The sequence below is a fragment of the Microchirus variegatus genome, assembly GCF_963457635.1.
Source record: "Microchirus variegatus genome assembly, chromosome: 6".
In the NCBI taxonomy this organism is placed as follows: Eukaryota; Metazoa; Chordata; class Actinopteri; order Pleuronectiformes; family Soleidae; genus Microchirus; species Microchirus variegatus.
The window spans coordinates 4,398,087-4,414,934 of record NC_139807.1 but is presented as its reverse complement, the minus strand read 5'-3'; positions in this window follow the sequence as shown (position 1 = coordinate 4,414,934).

Sequence of the window (16,848 nt, the reverse complement as noted above, 5' to 3'; positions counted from 1 at the left end):
ATTTCAGTGCCTCACAGCAAGAGGGTTTTCTGGTTTGCGTTCCCGGTCCGAGGCAGTTGCATGTTCTACCCGTGTGTCCTGTGTCCTTTTCTCCAGGTTCCTCCAACAGTCCAAAAACATCCATCCATCTTCTAACCAGGAGCTGTGCCAATCTCGGTTGACGAGAGTTGCGATAGACGGGGGGTCCTGGACAGTTCACCGGTCCATCACAGGGACACATATAGAGACAAACAACCGTTAACACTCACATCTACGGTCAATTTAGAGCAGGGGTTCTCAAAGTTTTGATACCTGAGGGCCAATTTAGGAACACAATATTGGACTGAGGGCCACCAAAGGAAAAAAAAAACCAGAAAGAAATCCCATTTGTAATCATTTTAATCACCAGATTGCAGTTCTACAGTTTACACTTATTGGTCTGTATCCAGTAATGACCAATAAACATCTAACAAGCTTAGTAGCTCCTGGATTAAAACTATCAACTTCAACTGTAATTCATTGTGGGCCGCCATCTCACATTTGAGAACCAATGATCTAGAGCAGGGGTCTGCAACCCGCGGCTCTAGAGCCACATGTGGCTCTTCGGCCACTCTGCAGTGGCTCCTTGTAGCTTTAGAGATCGAGGCGACAAATAAAAGTGTTTTAATACTGTTTTCTTGAGCATGAACAACGTACAAATCCAAATATTTGCTTCATTTATTTGAAAGTGGGCTCAGTTTCATTTCTTTAATTTGCCACAAACAATGAAACAATGGAAGAACCAGGTCTACGGGGTCTACGGGGTCTAGAGGTTGGGTATAAACGGAACATGTTGTCGTTCTTAAACGTCATAAACGAAATAGACTATTACTATTTATATAGTTTGTCTGTATAAAAACCTGTATACATGTTATTATCTTCATCTTGTGTGTTTTTTTGCGGCTCCAAATGAATTTTATTTTGGCGGAGAGACGACAAAAATGGCTCTTTTCATCCTAAAGGTTGCAGACCCCTGATCTAGAGTGTCCCGTTTGCCTAATCCCCATATTGCATGATTTTGGACTGTGGGAGGAAGCCGGAGAACATGCAAACTCAAACTCAAACCCGGGGTCTTCTCGCTGCAAAGGGCAAGAGCGCTAACCACTGCACCAACTGTGTGGGCCCCAGTCCAAAGACATGCAGAGATCAATTCTTCTCTAAAGTAAGTAAGTGTATGTTTTGTTTGTCTCTTTACCTGTTTTCCCTGCGATGAACTATATAGCGACCCGTCCGGGGGGCGTGACCCGCTTTTACCCTCCCCCCTATAGGTCAGCATGCAGGGATTGGCACCAGCAACCCTTCATGTGGAGGATAAAGCGGTAGACGATGAATGAATGATTTTAATTTCAGAGAACACGACAGCCATATGTTCCTCCCTGTTTTGCTGCCCGAGCCCTGTCCTCACCCCTTAGTGTTACACTTCTCCCCCCCTCCCCCCCTTCCAAAACATCCTTAAATCCGACGGCATGTTCTCCGTGCATGTGCCATGTCCCTTCCCTGCTGCTGAATGACATGGTGAAATTAGGGTTGACATGGTGAAGTAACCCTATGGCCCACAGAGTGCCTCTCTCTCTCTCTCTCTCTCTCTCCCCCACACACACACACAAAGCTTCATTTCGTGGATCTAGGGCCTGATCTTCTCTGCAGTCTCTCCTCCTCCTCCTCCTCCTCCTCCTCCTCCTCCTCCTCCTCCTCCTCCTCCTCCCAGTGTGTGCAGCCCAGACAGATGGAGATTCATCTCTCAACAAGCTGTGTTTAGAGATGTGTGCTGTACAACACAGCTCTAATTAGGTTTATTGTTGATCTTAGCAGGTTAATTTGTACTTGGCTGCAAGTGTACACGCCGAAAGAGGCCAACCTAGTTCTTTATAAGGCACCGGCTCAAAAAGAAGGGCGGCATTTTTTATCTTGTCGAACTTCCCAGGTGTTTCAGAAAGATAATATACCGCCTCGTGCTATATTTGTCTGGTCTGGTGTAATTGCACTTTGTACCAGAGGTGAGATATCTGTCTTCGTTGGGACACTAGAAGCAGGGATGAGGCACAGGGAGTGTGTTTGCTTAATGAGCTTAGGGGTGCATTTGTGTGTATGTGGCAGATATTGTTTATTTATTTACTTCATCCTGTTTTCTTATTTTTTTTTTTTTTTTTTTTTTTTTTACAACCTCCGGGTAAGTAGCCTTGTCAGAGTCTGAGAGATGAGCCGGGGCCCACACACAAGTGCTATTTTCTCTTCCCAGCCTCTTCCTTCACACTATACACACCACACGGCGTCGTGTTTCTAATGTGCCCGGTGACAGATCAGTTGTCAGCGGAGTACAGCGTAATTATGTTTCATTTTTTTTTTGCATTTCCACCTACTTGAGAATACACAAATATTATGGAGATGAGACAAAGCAGACAGTAACGATTCCCTCCTCCTTACCTGAGCTAATTCTGTCTGAGGAGAAATCGTTTTTCGAGCCGCGCTTTGCATTTAAACGGGTTTTTTTTTTATAAATGCACGTGTGCGTACGTGCGTGTGAGGATTTTTTTTTTTTTTTTTTTTTTTATGTGGAAGGTTCCGCAGGTGTTTGTGCCTTAAACTGCCTCATGCAGTCTTAATTTAAGTATGTCAAATAATATGACTATCTGCTGCAGTGCTTGCCGCAGTGTTTCCCAGATAAGGAACAGACAGGCTGCTAGTTTTCTAACACCTTTCTTTTTCCCTGATTTATTTATTTATTTTTTTTACATCAATACATGTAATAATGGGACAAGAGCCCGTAGTGATTTGTTTTTATAGCACAAACAAACAAAAATCTTACCCCAAACTTATGGCAAGGGACAAATCAAAAACCAAAACAACCACAGAGCTGCAAAGGTAATCATATTGTTTTTATATAAGGGGCAGTTGATCATTATTAAAGGCAGCTTTGCTGTATTTCACTCAGTCTGTCAGTGACACATCTTCAATTCAAAATACTTCATTTGTATCCGTTACGAGGCGAAAGTTCAGCAATATTAGATATAATATAAAGTTATAAAGTTGGGATTCTATCAAATCAGATGTTGTAATCACAACTTTAATTCACACACTGTGTGCAATAACCTGTAAATAACCTCAAACTGCACTGCTGTGCAATGCTGCTGTGAAACCTGGCAGAGAGGAGGCAGTGCAGTATTTTGGCTGCTATAGTAAACTGTTGTGCCATTAGACAAAAAAAGGTCCAACTGTTCCTTAAAGTAACACAATGTCAGATTTGCTCTCAGGGTCCCCGGTAACGCTGTGGGTAACGGGAATTTGTTGACAAGCCAACGATGCCGGTGAACTCTGAAGCAGGACTTCTCATTTAAAAACTTAAGCATGTCTTCAGACCATAGTATTTTATACAAATATTATTACATTGTTTTTATTTTCAATACGTCAGTACGGGAGATTATAAGGGCCACATGCAACCAACAAAAAATGAAAGAAAAAGGGATTACAGTCATAATTCTGACTTTAGTTTTTTTGTTTTCTTTCTTTCAATTTTCTTTATTTCAGAATTCTGAGATTAAACTTAGAATTCTGAGGAAAAAGTCACAATTCTGAGGTTAGAGAAAACGTCAGAATTATAGGATTAAAGTCAGAATTCTGAGAATAAAGTTAGAATTCTGAGGAAAAAAGTCAGAATTCTGAGATTAAAGAAACAGTCCGAATTCCGAGATTAATGTTAGAATTCTGAGGAAAATAGTCATAATTCTGAGGTTAGAGAAAATGTCAGAATTCTGAGATTAAAGAAACAGTCCGAATTCCGAGATTAATGTTAGAATTCTGAGGAAAATAGTCATAATTCTGAGGTTAGAGAAAATGTCAGAATTCTGAGATTAAAGTCAGAATTCTGAGATTAAAGTTAGAATTCTGAGGAAAAAAGTCAGAATTGTGAGATTAAAGAAAAATCTGAATTCTGTAATTAATGTTAGAATTCTGAGGAAAAAGTCATAATTCTGAGGTTAGAGAAAATGTCAGAAATCTGAGATTAAAGTCAGAATTCTGAGATTAAAGTTAGAATTCTGAGATTAAAGAAACAGTCAGAATTCTGAAATTAAAGTAAATATTCTGAGATGAGTTTTTTTATTAATACTCAATCAATAAAATAAAGCCCGATGCAGACTTGCTTGGACTTTGACAGGGATGATGTTCACCCTGTTGTGAATTGAAAACAATCTTGGAGACAAGAGAACGTTGAAAAATCTTTACTTTAAGAAAGTAAACTTCAAGTCAAGAACATAAGAAGCCCCTTTTCCTGAAAGGGCAAACTCAAAGACTGACTACAATTTATTTAAAGCAACACTTTGAAAGTTATAGAATCACCCTGACACTGCATCTGTCTCAGTATGTTTCACACTTTTGATATTTTTACATTCTTATATGTATATTTTCCTCTTGGTCACTTATTTTTTTTTTATCTTAAAGTGTTGTTTTAAAGGTGAGAGCAGGTTTAAAAAAAAAAAAAAAACATCTTTGATTTTTCCGATGACAAGCTACATTCACACCAAATGACTTTCATCACCCCGAGCTTACTGTGATATTCACTTAGACCGATCTCCAAACTTTTCTGTGCCCACTGCTCGAGAATTGTATCATCGTGTCTTTCAGGTGAATGAGAGCCGTTAACAACAGTTATCTTTCAGTCATTTCATAAAACACATCACCTTCCGGATCGCAGGGGCCAAGGCTCTGTCTTTCAAACTGCATATTTTGTTTGACTTCAAATCAAAACCAAAAACGGTTTCATTTCCAAAAATTTTAAAAAGCATCAAGATCTGACAAAAAAAGGCCCCAAAAAAAAGCAGATGCAATGTTGTTCAGTGAGTCAGCCAACACGACACTGCTTCATTATTTCAGTTGTTTATTTTCATGAATGAATATGCACTGTATCTTCCCTTTTGCTTCAATCTGCATCCACCGTCCACAGCTGTGAGATTTCCTTCTGCACTGCACTGCACCGAGTGTGACCGAGACACTGACAGACATTCAGACATCTTCCCCAGACATTCAAACAAATGATTTGTCCTCTTCATCTCGCCTCTATTCACTTGTCACTTGTGTTTGTCTGATCAGCCGTGGAGGAGTCTTGACTATTTTTTTTTTTAATCAATACAGTTTTTTGGGGGTGTTTTATTTCAGTTCATGGAATTTTAAAATGACTCAGACAGCAGATATGTCTCTGCTGTCATTGTGCTTCAAGTCTTGTCTTATATATCACTATGGCTAATGACGCTACGTGACACTGACTGATGGTGGTAACAAGCCTGTATCCAAGAAAAATACAACACTGACAAGTTTCTGCTTTGCTATAGGTCACATTAATTCTAACTGCATGTTTACTTTTAAATAACTGCATTCGGCATGGCAAAATTGTCAAATTTTGGACGACATACTATAGTATGACTTTTCTCTCCAACTTTGGACAACATAGTATAGTATGACATTTTTGTAAAATTTTGGACGACATAGTACTGTATGAAGTTTTTGTAAAATTTTGGACGACAAAGTATAGTATGACGTTTTTGTCAAATTTTGGACGACATAGTATAGTATGACGTTTTTGTCAAATTTTGGACGACAAAGTACCGTATGAAGTTTTTGTCAAATTTTGGACGACATAGTATAGTATGACGTTTTTGTCAAATTTTGGACGACAAAGTATAGTATGAAGTTTTTGTCAAATTTTGGATGACATAGTATAGTATGACGTTTTTGTCAAATTTTGGACGACAAAGTATCGTATGACGTTTTTGTCAAATTTTGGACGACATAGTATAGTATGACGTTTTTGTCAAATTTTGGAGGACATGGTAGATTATGACGTTTTTGTCAAATTTTGGACGACATAGTATAGTATGACGTTTTTGTAATATTTTGGACGACATAGTATAGTATGACGTTTTTGTCAAATTTTGGACGACATAGTATAGTATGACGTTTTTGTAATATTTTGGACGACAGTATAGTATGACGTTTTTGTCAAATTTTGGACGACAAAGTATCGTATGACGTTTTTGTCAAATTTTGGACGACATAGTATGGTATGACGTTTTTGTCAAATTTTGGACGACATAGTATAGTATGACGTTTTTGTAAAATTTTGGACGACATAGTATAGTATGACGTTTTTGTCAAATTTTGGACGACATAGTAGAGTATGACGTTTTTGTCAAATTTTGGACGACAGTATAGTATGACTTTTCTCTCCAATTTTGGACGACATAGTATAGTATGACGTTTTTGTCAAATTTTGGACGACATAGTATAGTATGACGTTTTTGTCAAATTTTGGACGACATAGTATAGTATGACTTTTCTCTCCAATTTTGGACGACATAGTATAGTATGACGTTTTTGTCAAATTTTGGACGACATAGTAGAGTGTGACGTTTTTGTCAAATTTTGGACTACATAGTAGAGTATGACGTTTTTGTCAAATTTTGGACGACATAGTATGGTATGATGTTTTTTTCAAATTTTGGACGACATAGTATAGTGTGACATTTTTGTAAAATTTTGGACGACATAGTATAGTGTGACGTTTTTGTCAAATTTTGGACGACATAGTATGGTATGATGTTTTTTTCAAATTTTGGACGACATAGTATAGTGTGACATTTTTGTAAAATTTTGGACGACATAGTATAGTATGACGTTTTTGTAAAATTTTGGACGACATAGTATAGTATGACGTTTTTGTAAAATTTTGGACGACATAGTATAGTATGACGTTTTTGTCAAATTTTGGACGACATAGTATAGTATGACGTTTTTGTCAAATTTTGGACGACATAGTATAGTATGACGTTTTTGTCAAATTTTGGACGACAGTATAGTAGAGTGTGACGTTTTTGTCAAATTTTGGACGACATAGTATGGTATGATGTTTTTTTCAAATTTTGGACGACATAGTATAGTGTGACATTTTTGTAAAATTTTGGACGACATAGTATAGTGTGACGTTTTTGTCAAATTTTGGACGACATAGTATGGTATGATGTTTTTTTCAAATTTTGGACGACATAGTATAGTGTGACATTTTTGTAAAATTTTGGACGACATAGTATAGTATGACGTTTTTGTAAAATTTTGGATGACATAGTATAGTATGACGTTTTTGTAAAATTTTGGACGACATAGTATAGTATGACGTTTTTGTCAAATTTTGGACGACATAGTAGAGTATGACGTTTTTGTCAAATTTTGGACGACATAGTAGAGTATGACGTTTTTGTCAAATTTTGGACGACATAGTATAGTATGACGTTTTTGTCCAATCTTGGAGGATATAGTAGAGTATGACTTTTCTCTCCAATTTTGGACGACATGGTATAGTATGACGTTTTTGTCAAATTTTGGACGAAATAGTATAGTATGACGTTTTTGTCAAATTTTGGACGACATGGTATAGTATGACGTTTTTGTCAAATTTTGGACGAAATAGTATAGTATGACGTTTTTGTCAAATTTTGGACCACATAGTATAGAATGAAGTTTTTGTCAAATTTTGGACGACATGGTATAGTATGACGTTTTTGCAAAATTTTGGACGACAAAGTAGAGTATGAAGTTTTTGTCAAATTTTGGACGACATAGTATAGTATGACGTTTTTGTCCAATCTTGGAGGATATAGTAGAGTATGACGTTTTTGTCAAATTTTGCAGATATGTCCCTGCTGTCATTGTGCTTCAAGTCTTGTCTTATATATCACTATGGCTAATGACGCTACGTGACACTGACTGATGGTGGCAACAGGCCTATATCCAAGAAAAACACAACACTGACAAGTTTCTGCTTTGCTATAGGTCACGTTAATTATAACCGCGTGTTTACTTTTAAATAACTGCTGGTCGGAGCTGCATTCGGCATGGCATTTCTATGATCACAGTTCATTGCACCTTCTTATATTTTCTTTTCTCCATTCTGCATCACCCCACACACATCCAGGAGACATTGCTCCCAGCAGGGAGAAGGTCAGCTCAGAGGAGACTTCAACCTGTCAAAAAAAATTCACATCTAGCCCCCTCATGTCTGCCTTCACCATCCAACCCTTCTGTCTCCCACATCTCCTGGTGCCTCCGTCTCTGGCACCCATCACTCCTCTTTTCCTCGGCTACCCTCCTCCTCTTGCCATTTGATTCAGATCACTGGGTTAGCCTTCGTCTCCGTTCGTCTGAAGCTCCATTTTACCTGGCAGATGGACAGAGGGAGTAGAGATGGACTCACATTAAGGGGAGTATGTAGTATGTGTGTGTGTGTGTGTGTGTGTGTGTGTTTGTGAGAAGTAGAGATAGAGGAGGAGGAGGGAAGTTAAAACTTTTTCTGGGGAGGTAAAATGTCTAACAACAAAGAAGGGCGCAGACTTTCATCCGTCAGACTTGTGTGAGGTCTTACCTTCCAGGCTACTGAGTGACAAGGCTGCAGTTGAAAGCGAGCGGAGATGTGAAAGTGAGGGCGACAGAATGAGTTTACCTCTCGTTCAGTTGGCTCGTCACGCAGTATCAGCCTTATCTGTACACGCCCTATTTTGCCTAAGTCAACGTGTGAAAGGAAGTTGGTTTTTTTCCCCCTCCTCTTTCTGAATAATTTCAAGAAATGAATCATCACCCGTGACTCCAATGAACTTCATCTTCAAACATCAGCTAGATTAGTAAACAAAATGTGCCGTCTTTTCACAGTCATGCATGATCTCTTGAAGTCTCACAACGTGGCCAAAGAGTGGCTACAAATAGCTGACTCACTGCACACTCACTGACATGCCCTACATTCCTCTACTACTAAGCTAATGCTTTGCAACCTATGGTGCTGCCTCTGAAAACACAACACAGATTCAGACCTAAGAATAGAGGAGGGATTGATGGATGTAGGAAAGGGAGCTTGGTAATTGAGTGAGTGAGTGCCCTTCTGGACGTGGAAGCCTGAATAAAAAAGTATAAAGCCTTCCTTAGGATCATTTCAGTCAAAAGTACATAAAAGCTCTTTCAAAGTTTCCTCTGTGTTCTTTGCCCTCAACTGGAATAGTCCCTGCGGAGAACGCAGAAACGCACAAACACTCAGCCACTCTCTCTCCTGAAATTCGAGGATAAAAGGGTTGACCCTGCAAATACAAACTTGTGCACTCACTCGCGCGCACACACACACACACACACACACACACACACACACACACACACACACATAAACAGAGGCTATTCCGTTCAAGTCTCCTAACAGTATCTATCTATCTATCTATCTATCTATCTATCTATCTATCTATCTATCTATCTATCTATCTATCTATCTATCTATCTATCTATCTATCTATCCCTATTTAGCAAGCCATCATTTTAGCGAGCAATCATTTTAGTGAGCAATTGTTTTAGCTACACCAACATACTAAAGTATAACTTTTTATTTGTCAAATTTTGGGCGATGTCGGATGATGTTTTTGTCGAATTTCAGATATAACATTTTTTACAAAACAATTGTCAAAATTTTGGAGGACAAAGTATAGTGTGGTGTTTTTGTCAAATTTTGGACAAAACCTTTTTTGCAAAAAATATCACATTTTGGACGACATAGTATAGTATGTCGTTTTTGTCAAATTTTGGACCAAATTTTTTTTTTCAAAAAATTGTCACATTTTGGAGACATAGTATAGTATGACGTACTACATAGTATAGTATGACGTTTTTATCAAATTTTGGACCAGAAAAATGTTTTTCAAAAAAATTATCAGATTTTGGAAGACATAGTATAGTATGTCGTTTTTGTCAAATTTTGGACAAAACATTTTTTGCAAAAAAAATCACATTTTGGACGACAGTATAGTATGTCGTACTACATAGTATAGTATGACGTTTTTGTCAAATTTTGGACAAAACATTTTTTGCAAAAAAAAATCACATTTTGGACGACAGTATAGTATGTCGTTTTTGTCAAATTTTGGACCAAATTTTTTTTTTCAAAAAATTGTCACATTTTGGAGACATAGTATAGTATGACGTACTACATAGTATAGTATGACGTTTTTATCAAATTTTGGACCAAAAAAAATGTTTTTCAAAAAAATTATCAGATTTTGGAAGACATAGTATAGTATGTCGTTTTTGTCAAATTTTGGACCAACATTTTTTTTTCAAAAAATTGTCACATTTTGGAGACATAGTATAGTATGACGTACTACATAGTAAAGTATAACGTTTTTGTCAAGTTTTGGACCAAAAAAATGTTTTCAAAAAAATTGTCAGATTTTGGACGACATAGTATACTATGTCGTTTTTGTCAAATTTTGGACCAAATTTTTTTTCTCCAAAAATTGTCACATTTTGGAGACATAGTATAGTATAACGCACTACATAGTATAGTATGACATTTTTGTTATGTTTTGGACCAAAAAATTGGTTATCAAAAAAATTGTCAGATTTTGGACGACATAGTATAGTATGTCGTTTTTGTCAAATTTTGGACCAAAATTTTTTTCTCCGAAAATGGTCACATTTTGGAGACATAGTATAGAATGCGGTACTACATAGTATAGTATGACGTTTTTGTCAAGTTTTGGACCAAAAAAAAGTTTTCAAAAAAATTGTCAGATTTTGGACGACATAGTATAGTATGTCGTTTTTGTCAAATATTTGTATGCAAAAATCTTACTAAAAGAATAGGTTCATTGCATTGCAAATTAGCTCACATGGTAGAGCAGCCGACCTAACCCAAATGTTGGAAGTTTGTCCCCCCAAAGGCCATGGTACGAATCCAGCATCGAGTGGCTGATCTGCTATGTCGTTCTCCCCCTCCCTGCCTCACATTAACGGAGATGTAGACATTAAGAAATAGTATAGAATGACATTTTGTACCAAATATTTTTTTCAAAAAATGTTCACATTTTGGAGACATAGTATAGTATGATGTACTTCAAAGCCACATTTTGGAGACATAGTATAGTATGACGTACTACATAGTATAGTATGACATATTGGCAAGTTTTAGACCAAAAAAATGGTTTTCAAAAAATTTGTCCGATTTTGGACGACATAGTATAGTATGTCGTTTTTGTCAAATTTTAGACCAAATTTTTTTTTCTCCAAAAATGGTCACATTTTGGAGACATGGTAAAGTATGACGTTCCACATAGTATAGCATGAAGTTTTGTCAAGTTTTGGACCAAAAAAATGGTTTTCAAAAGAATTGTCAGATTTTGGACAACATAGTATAGTATGTCGTTTTTGTCAAATTTTGGACCAAATTTTTTTTCTTCAAAAATGGTCCCATTTTGGAGACATAGTATAGTATAACGCACTACATAGTATAGTATGACATTTTTGTTATGTTTTGGACTACATAGTATAGTATGTCGTTTTTGTCAAATATTTGTATGCATAAATCTTACTTAAAGAACAAGTTCATTGCATTGCAAATTAGCTCACATGGTAGAGCAGCCGACCTGACCCAAATGTTGAAATTTTGTCCCCTCTTAAGGCCCTGGTTCGAATCCCGCATCGAGTGGCTGATCTGGTATGTTATTCTCCCCCTCTCTGCCTCGCATTAACGGAGATGTAGACATTAAGATATAGTATAGAATGACATTTTGGACCAAATATTTTTTTCAAAAAATGGTCACATTTTGGAGACATAGTATAGTATTACGTACTTCAAAGCCATATTTTGGAGACATAGTATAGTATGACGTACTACATAGTATAGTATGACATATTGGCAAGTTTTAGACCAAAAAAGTGGTTATCAAAAAAATTGTCAGATTTTGGAAGACATAGTATAGTATGTCGTTTTTGTCAAATTTTGGACCAAAATTTTTTTTTCTCCGAAAATGGTCACATTTTGGAGACATAGTATAGTATGACGTACTACATAGTAAAGTATGACGTTTTTGTCAAGTTTTGGACCAAAAAAAAGTTTTCTCCAAAAATGGTCACATTTTGGAGACATAGTATAGTATAACGCACTACATAGTATAGTATGACGTTTTTGTCATGTTTTGGACCAAAAAAATGGTTATCAAAAAAATTGTCACATTTTGGACGACATAGTATAGTATGTCGTTTTTGTCAAATTTTGGACCAAATTTATTTTTCTCCAAAAATGGTCACATTTTGGAGACATCGTATAGTATGATGCACTACATAGTATAGTATGACGTTTTTGTCAAGTTTTTGACCAAAAAATGGTTTTCAAAAAAATTGTCAGATTTTGGACGACATAGTATAGTATGATGCACTACATAGTATAGTATGACGTTTTTGTCAAGTTTTTGACCAAAAAATGGTTTTCAAAAAATGGTCACATTTTGGAGACATAGTATAGTATTACGTACTTCAAAGCCATATTTTGGAGACATAGTATAGTATGACGTACTACATAGTATAGTATGATATATTGGCAAGTTTTAGACCAAAAAAATGATTTTCAAAAAAATTGTAAGATTTTGGACGACATAGTATAGCATGTCGTTTTTGTCAAATTTTGGACCAAATTTTTTTTCTCCAAAAATGGTCACATTTTGGAGACATAGTATAGTATGACGTACTACATAGTATAGTATGACGTTTTTGTCATGTTTTGGACCAAAAAAATGGTTATCAAAAAAATTTTCACATTTTGGACGACATAGTATCGGATGACGTTTTTGTCAAGTTTTTGACCAAAAAATGGTTTTCAAAAAAATGGTCAGATTTTGGACGACATAGTATAGTATGTCGTTTTTGTCAAATTTTGGACCAACATTTCTTTCTCCAAAAATGGTCACATTTTGGAGACATAGTATAGTATGACGTGCTACTTAGTATAGTATGACGTTTTTGTCAAGTTTTGGACCAAAAAAAAGTTTTCAAAAAAATTGTCAGATTTTGGACGACATAGTATAGTATGTCGTTTTTGTCAAATATTTGTATGCAAAAATCTTACTAAAAGAACAAGCTAATCGCATTGCAAATTAGCTCACATGGTAGAGCAGCCGTCCTGACCCAAATGTTGAAAGTTTGTCCCCTCTAAAGGCCCTGGTTAGAATCCTGCCACGAGTGGCTGATCTGCTATGTCATTCTCCCCCTCTCTCCCTCGCGTTAACAGAGATGTAGATATTAAGATATAGTATAGAATGACATTTTGGACCAAATATTTTTTTCAAAAAATGGTCACATTTTGGAGACATAGTATAGTATGACGTACTTCAAAGCCACATTTTGGAGACATAGTATAGTATGACGTACTACATAGTATAGTATGACATATTGGCAAGTTTTAGACCAAAAAAATGGTTTTCAAAAAAATTGTAAGATTTTGGACGACATAGTATATAGTATGTCGTTTTTGTCAAATTTTGGACCAAATTTTTTTTCTCCAAAAATGGTCACATTTTGGAGACATAGTATAGTATAACGCACTACATAGTATAGTATGGTGTTTTTGTTATGTTTTGGACCAAAAAAATGGTTTTCAAAAAAATTGTCAGATTTAGGAAGACATAGTATTGTATGTCGTTTTTGTCAAATTTTGGACCAAAATTCTTTTTCTCCGAAAATGGTCACATTTTGGAGACATAGTATAGTATGACGTACTACATAGTAAAGTATGACGTTTTTGTCAAGTTTTGGACCAAAAAAAAGTTTTCTCCAAAAATGGTCACATTTTGGAGACATAGTATAGTATAACGCACTACATAGTATAGTATGACATTTTTGTCATGTTTTGGACCAAAAAAATGGTTATCAAAAAAATTGTCACATTTTGGACGACATAGTATAGTATGTCGTTTTTGTCAAATTTTGGACCAAAATTTTTTTCTCCGTAAATGGTCACATTTTGGAGACATAGTATAGTATGACGTACTACATAGTATAGTATGACGTTTTTGTCAAGTTTTGGACCAAAAAAAAGTTTTCTCCAAAAATGGTCACATTTTGGAGACATAGTATAGTATAACGCACTACATAGTATAGTATGACGTTTTTGTCATGTTTTAGACCAAAAAAAATGGTTTTCAAAAAAATTGTCAGATTTTGGACGACATAGTATAGTATGTCGTTTTTGTCAAATTTTGGACCAAATTTTTTTTCTCCACAAATGGTCACATTTTGGAGACATAGTATAGTATAACGCACTACATAGTATAGTATGACGTTTTTGTTATGTTTTGGACCAAAAAAATGGTTTTCAAAAAAATTGTCAGATTTTGGAAGACATAGTATAGTATGTCGTTTTTGTCAAATTTTGGACCAAAATATTTTTTCTCCAAAAATGGTCACATTTTTGAGACATAGTATGGTATGACGTTTTTGTCAAGTTTTGGACCAAAAAAAAGTTTTCTCCAAAAATGGTCACATTTTGGAGACATAGTATAGTATAACGCACTACATAGTATAGTATGACGTTTTTGTCATGTTTTGGACCAAAAAAATGGTTTTCAAAAAAATTGTCAGATTTTGGAAGACATAGTATAGTATGTCGTTTTTGTCAAATTTTGGCCCAAAATCTTTTTTCTCCGAAAATGGTCACATTTTGGAGACATAGTATGGTATGACGTACTACATAGTATAGTATGACGTTTTTGTCAAGTTTTGGACCAAAAAAAAGTTTTCTCCAAAAATGGTCACATTTTGGAGACATAGTATAGTATAACGCACTACATAGTATAGTATGACGTTTTTGTCATGTTTTAGACCAAAAAAAATGGTTTTCAAAAAAATTGTCAGATTTTGGACGACATAGTATAGTATGTCGTTTTTGTCAAATTTTGGACCAAATTTTTTTTCTCCACAAATGGTCACATTTTGGAGACATAGTATAGTATAACGCACTACATAGTATAGTATGACGTTTTTGTTATGTTTTGGACCAAAAAAATGGTTTTCAAAAAAATTGTCAGATTTTGGAAGACATAGTATAGTATGTCGTTTTTGTCAAATTTTGGACCAAAATATTTTTTCTCCAAAAATGGTCACATTTTTGAGACATAGTATGGTATGACGTACTACATAGTATAGTATGACGTTTTTGTCAAGTTTTGGACCAAAAAAAAGTTTTCTCCAAAAATGGTCACATTTTGGAGACATAGTATAGTATAACGCACTACATAGTATAGTATGACGTTTTTGTCATGTTTTGGACCAAAAAAATGGTTTTCAAAAAAATTGTCAGATTTTGGAAGACATAGTATAGTATGTCGTTTTTGTCAAATTTTGGCCCAAAATCTTTTTTCTCCGAAAATGGTCACATTTTGGAGACATAGTATGGTATGACGTACTACATAGTATAGTATGACGTTTTTGTCAAGTTTTGGACCAAAAAAAAGTTTTCTCCAAAAATGGTCACATTTTGGAGACATAGTATAGTATAACGCACTACATAGTATAGTATGACGTTTTTGTCATGTTTTGGACCAAAAAAATGGTTATCAAAAAAATTGTCACATTTTGGACGACATAGTATAGGATGACGTTTTTGTCAAGTTTTTGACCAAAAAATGGTTTTCAAAAAAATTGTCAGATTTTGGACGACATAGTATAGTATGTCGTTTTTGTCAAATTTTGGACCAACATTTCTTTCTCCAAAAATGGTCACATTTTGGAGACATAGTATATTATGACGTGCTACTTAGTATAGTATGACATTTTTGTCAAGTTTTGGACCAAAAAAAAGTTTTCAAAAAAATTGTCAGATTTTGGACGACATAGTATAGTATGTCGTTTTTGTCAAATATTTGTATGCAAAAATCTTACTAAAAGAACAAGTTCATTGCATTGCAAATTAGCTCACATGGTAGAGCAGCCGTCCTGACCCAAATGTTGAAAGTTTGTCCCCTCTAAAGGCCCTGGTTCGAATCCTGTCACGAGTGGCTGATCTGGTATGTCATTCTCGCATAAACAGAGATGTAGACATTAAGATATAGTATAGAATGGCATTTTGGACCAAATATTTTTTTCAAAAAATTGTCACATTTTGGAGACATAGTATAGTATGACGTACTTCAAAGCCACATTTTGGAGACATAGTATAGTATGATGTACTGCATAGTATAGTATGACATATTGGCAAGTTTTAGACCAAAAAAATGGTTTTCAAAAAAATTGTCCGATTTTGGACGACATTGTATAGCATGTCGTTTTTGTCAAATTTTGGACCAAACTTTTTTTCTCCAAAAATGGTCACATTTTGGAAACATAGTATAGTATAACGCACTACATAGTATAGTATGACGTTTTTGTTATGTTTTGAACCAAAAAAATGGTTTTCAAAAAAATTGTCAGATTTTGGAAGACATAGTATAGTATGTCGTTCTTGTCAAATTTTGGACCAAAATTTTTTTCTCTGAAAATGGTCACATTTTGGAGACATAGTATAGTATGACGTACTACATAGTATAGTATGACGTTTTTGTCAAGTTTTGGACCAAAAAAAAGTTTTCTCCAAAAATGGTCACATTTTGGAGACATAGTATAGTATAACACACTGCATAGTATAGTATGACGTTTTTGTCATGTTTTGGACCAAAAAAATGGTTATCAAAAAATTGTCAGATTTTAGACGACATAGTATAGTATGTCGTTTTTGTCAAATTTTGGACCAAATTCTTTTTTCTCCAAAAATGGTCACATTTTGGAGACATAGTATAGTATGAGGCACTACATAGTATAGTATGACGTTTTTGTCAAGTTTTTGACCAAAAAATGGTTTTCAAAAAAATTGTCAGATTTTGGACGACATAGTATAGTATGTCGTTTTTGTCAAATTTTGGACCAACATTTCTTTCTCCAAAAATGGTCACATTTTGGAGACATAGTATAGTATGACGTACTGCATAGTATAGTATGACGTTTTTGTCA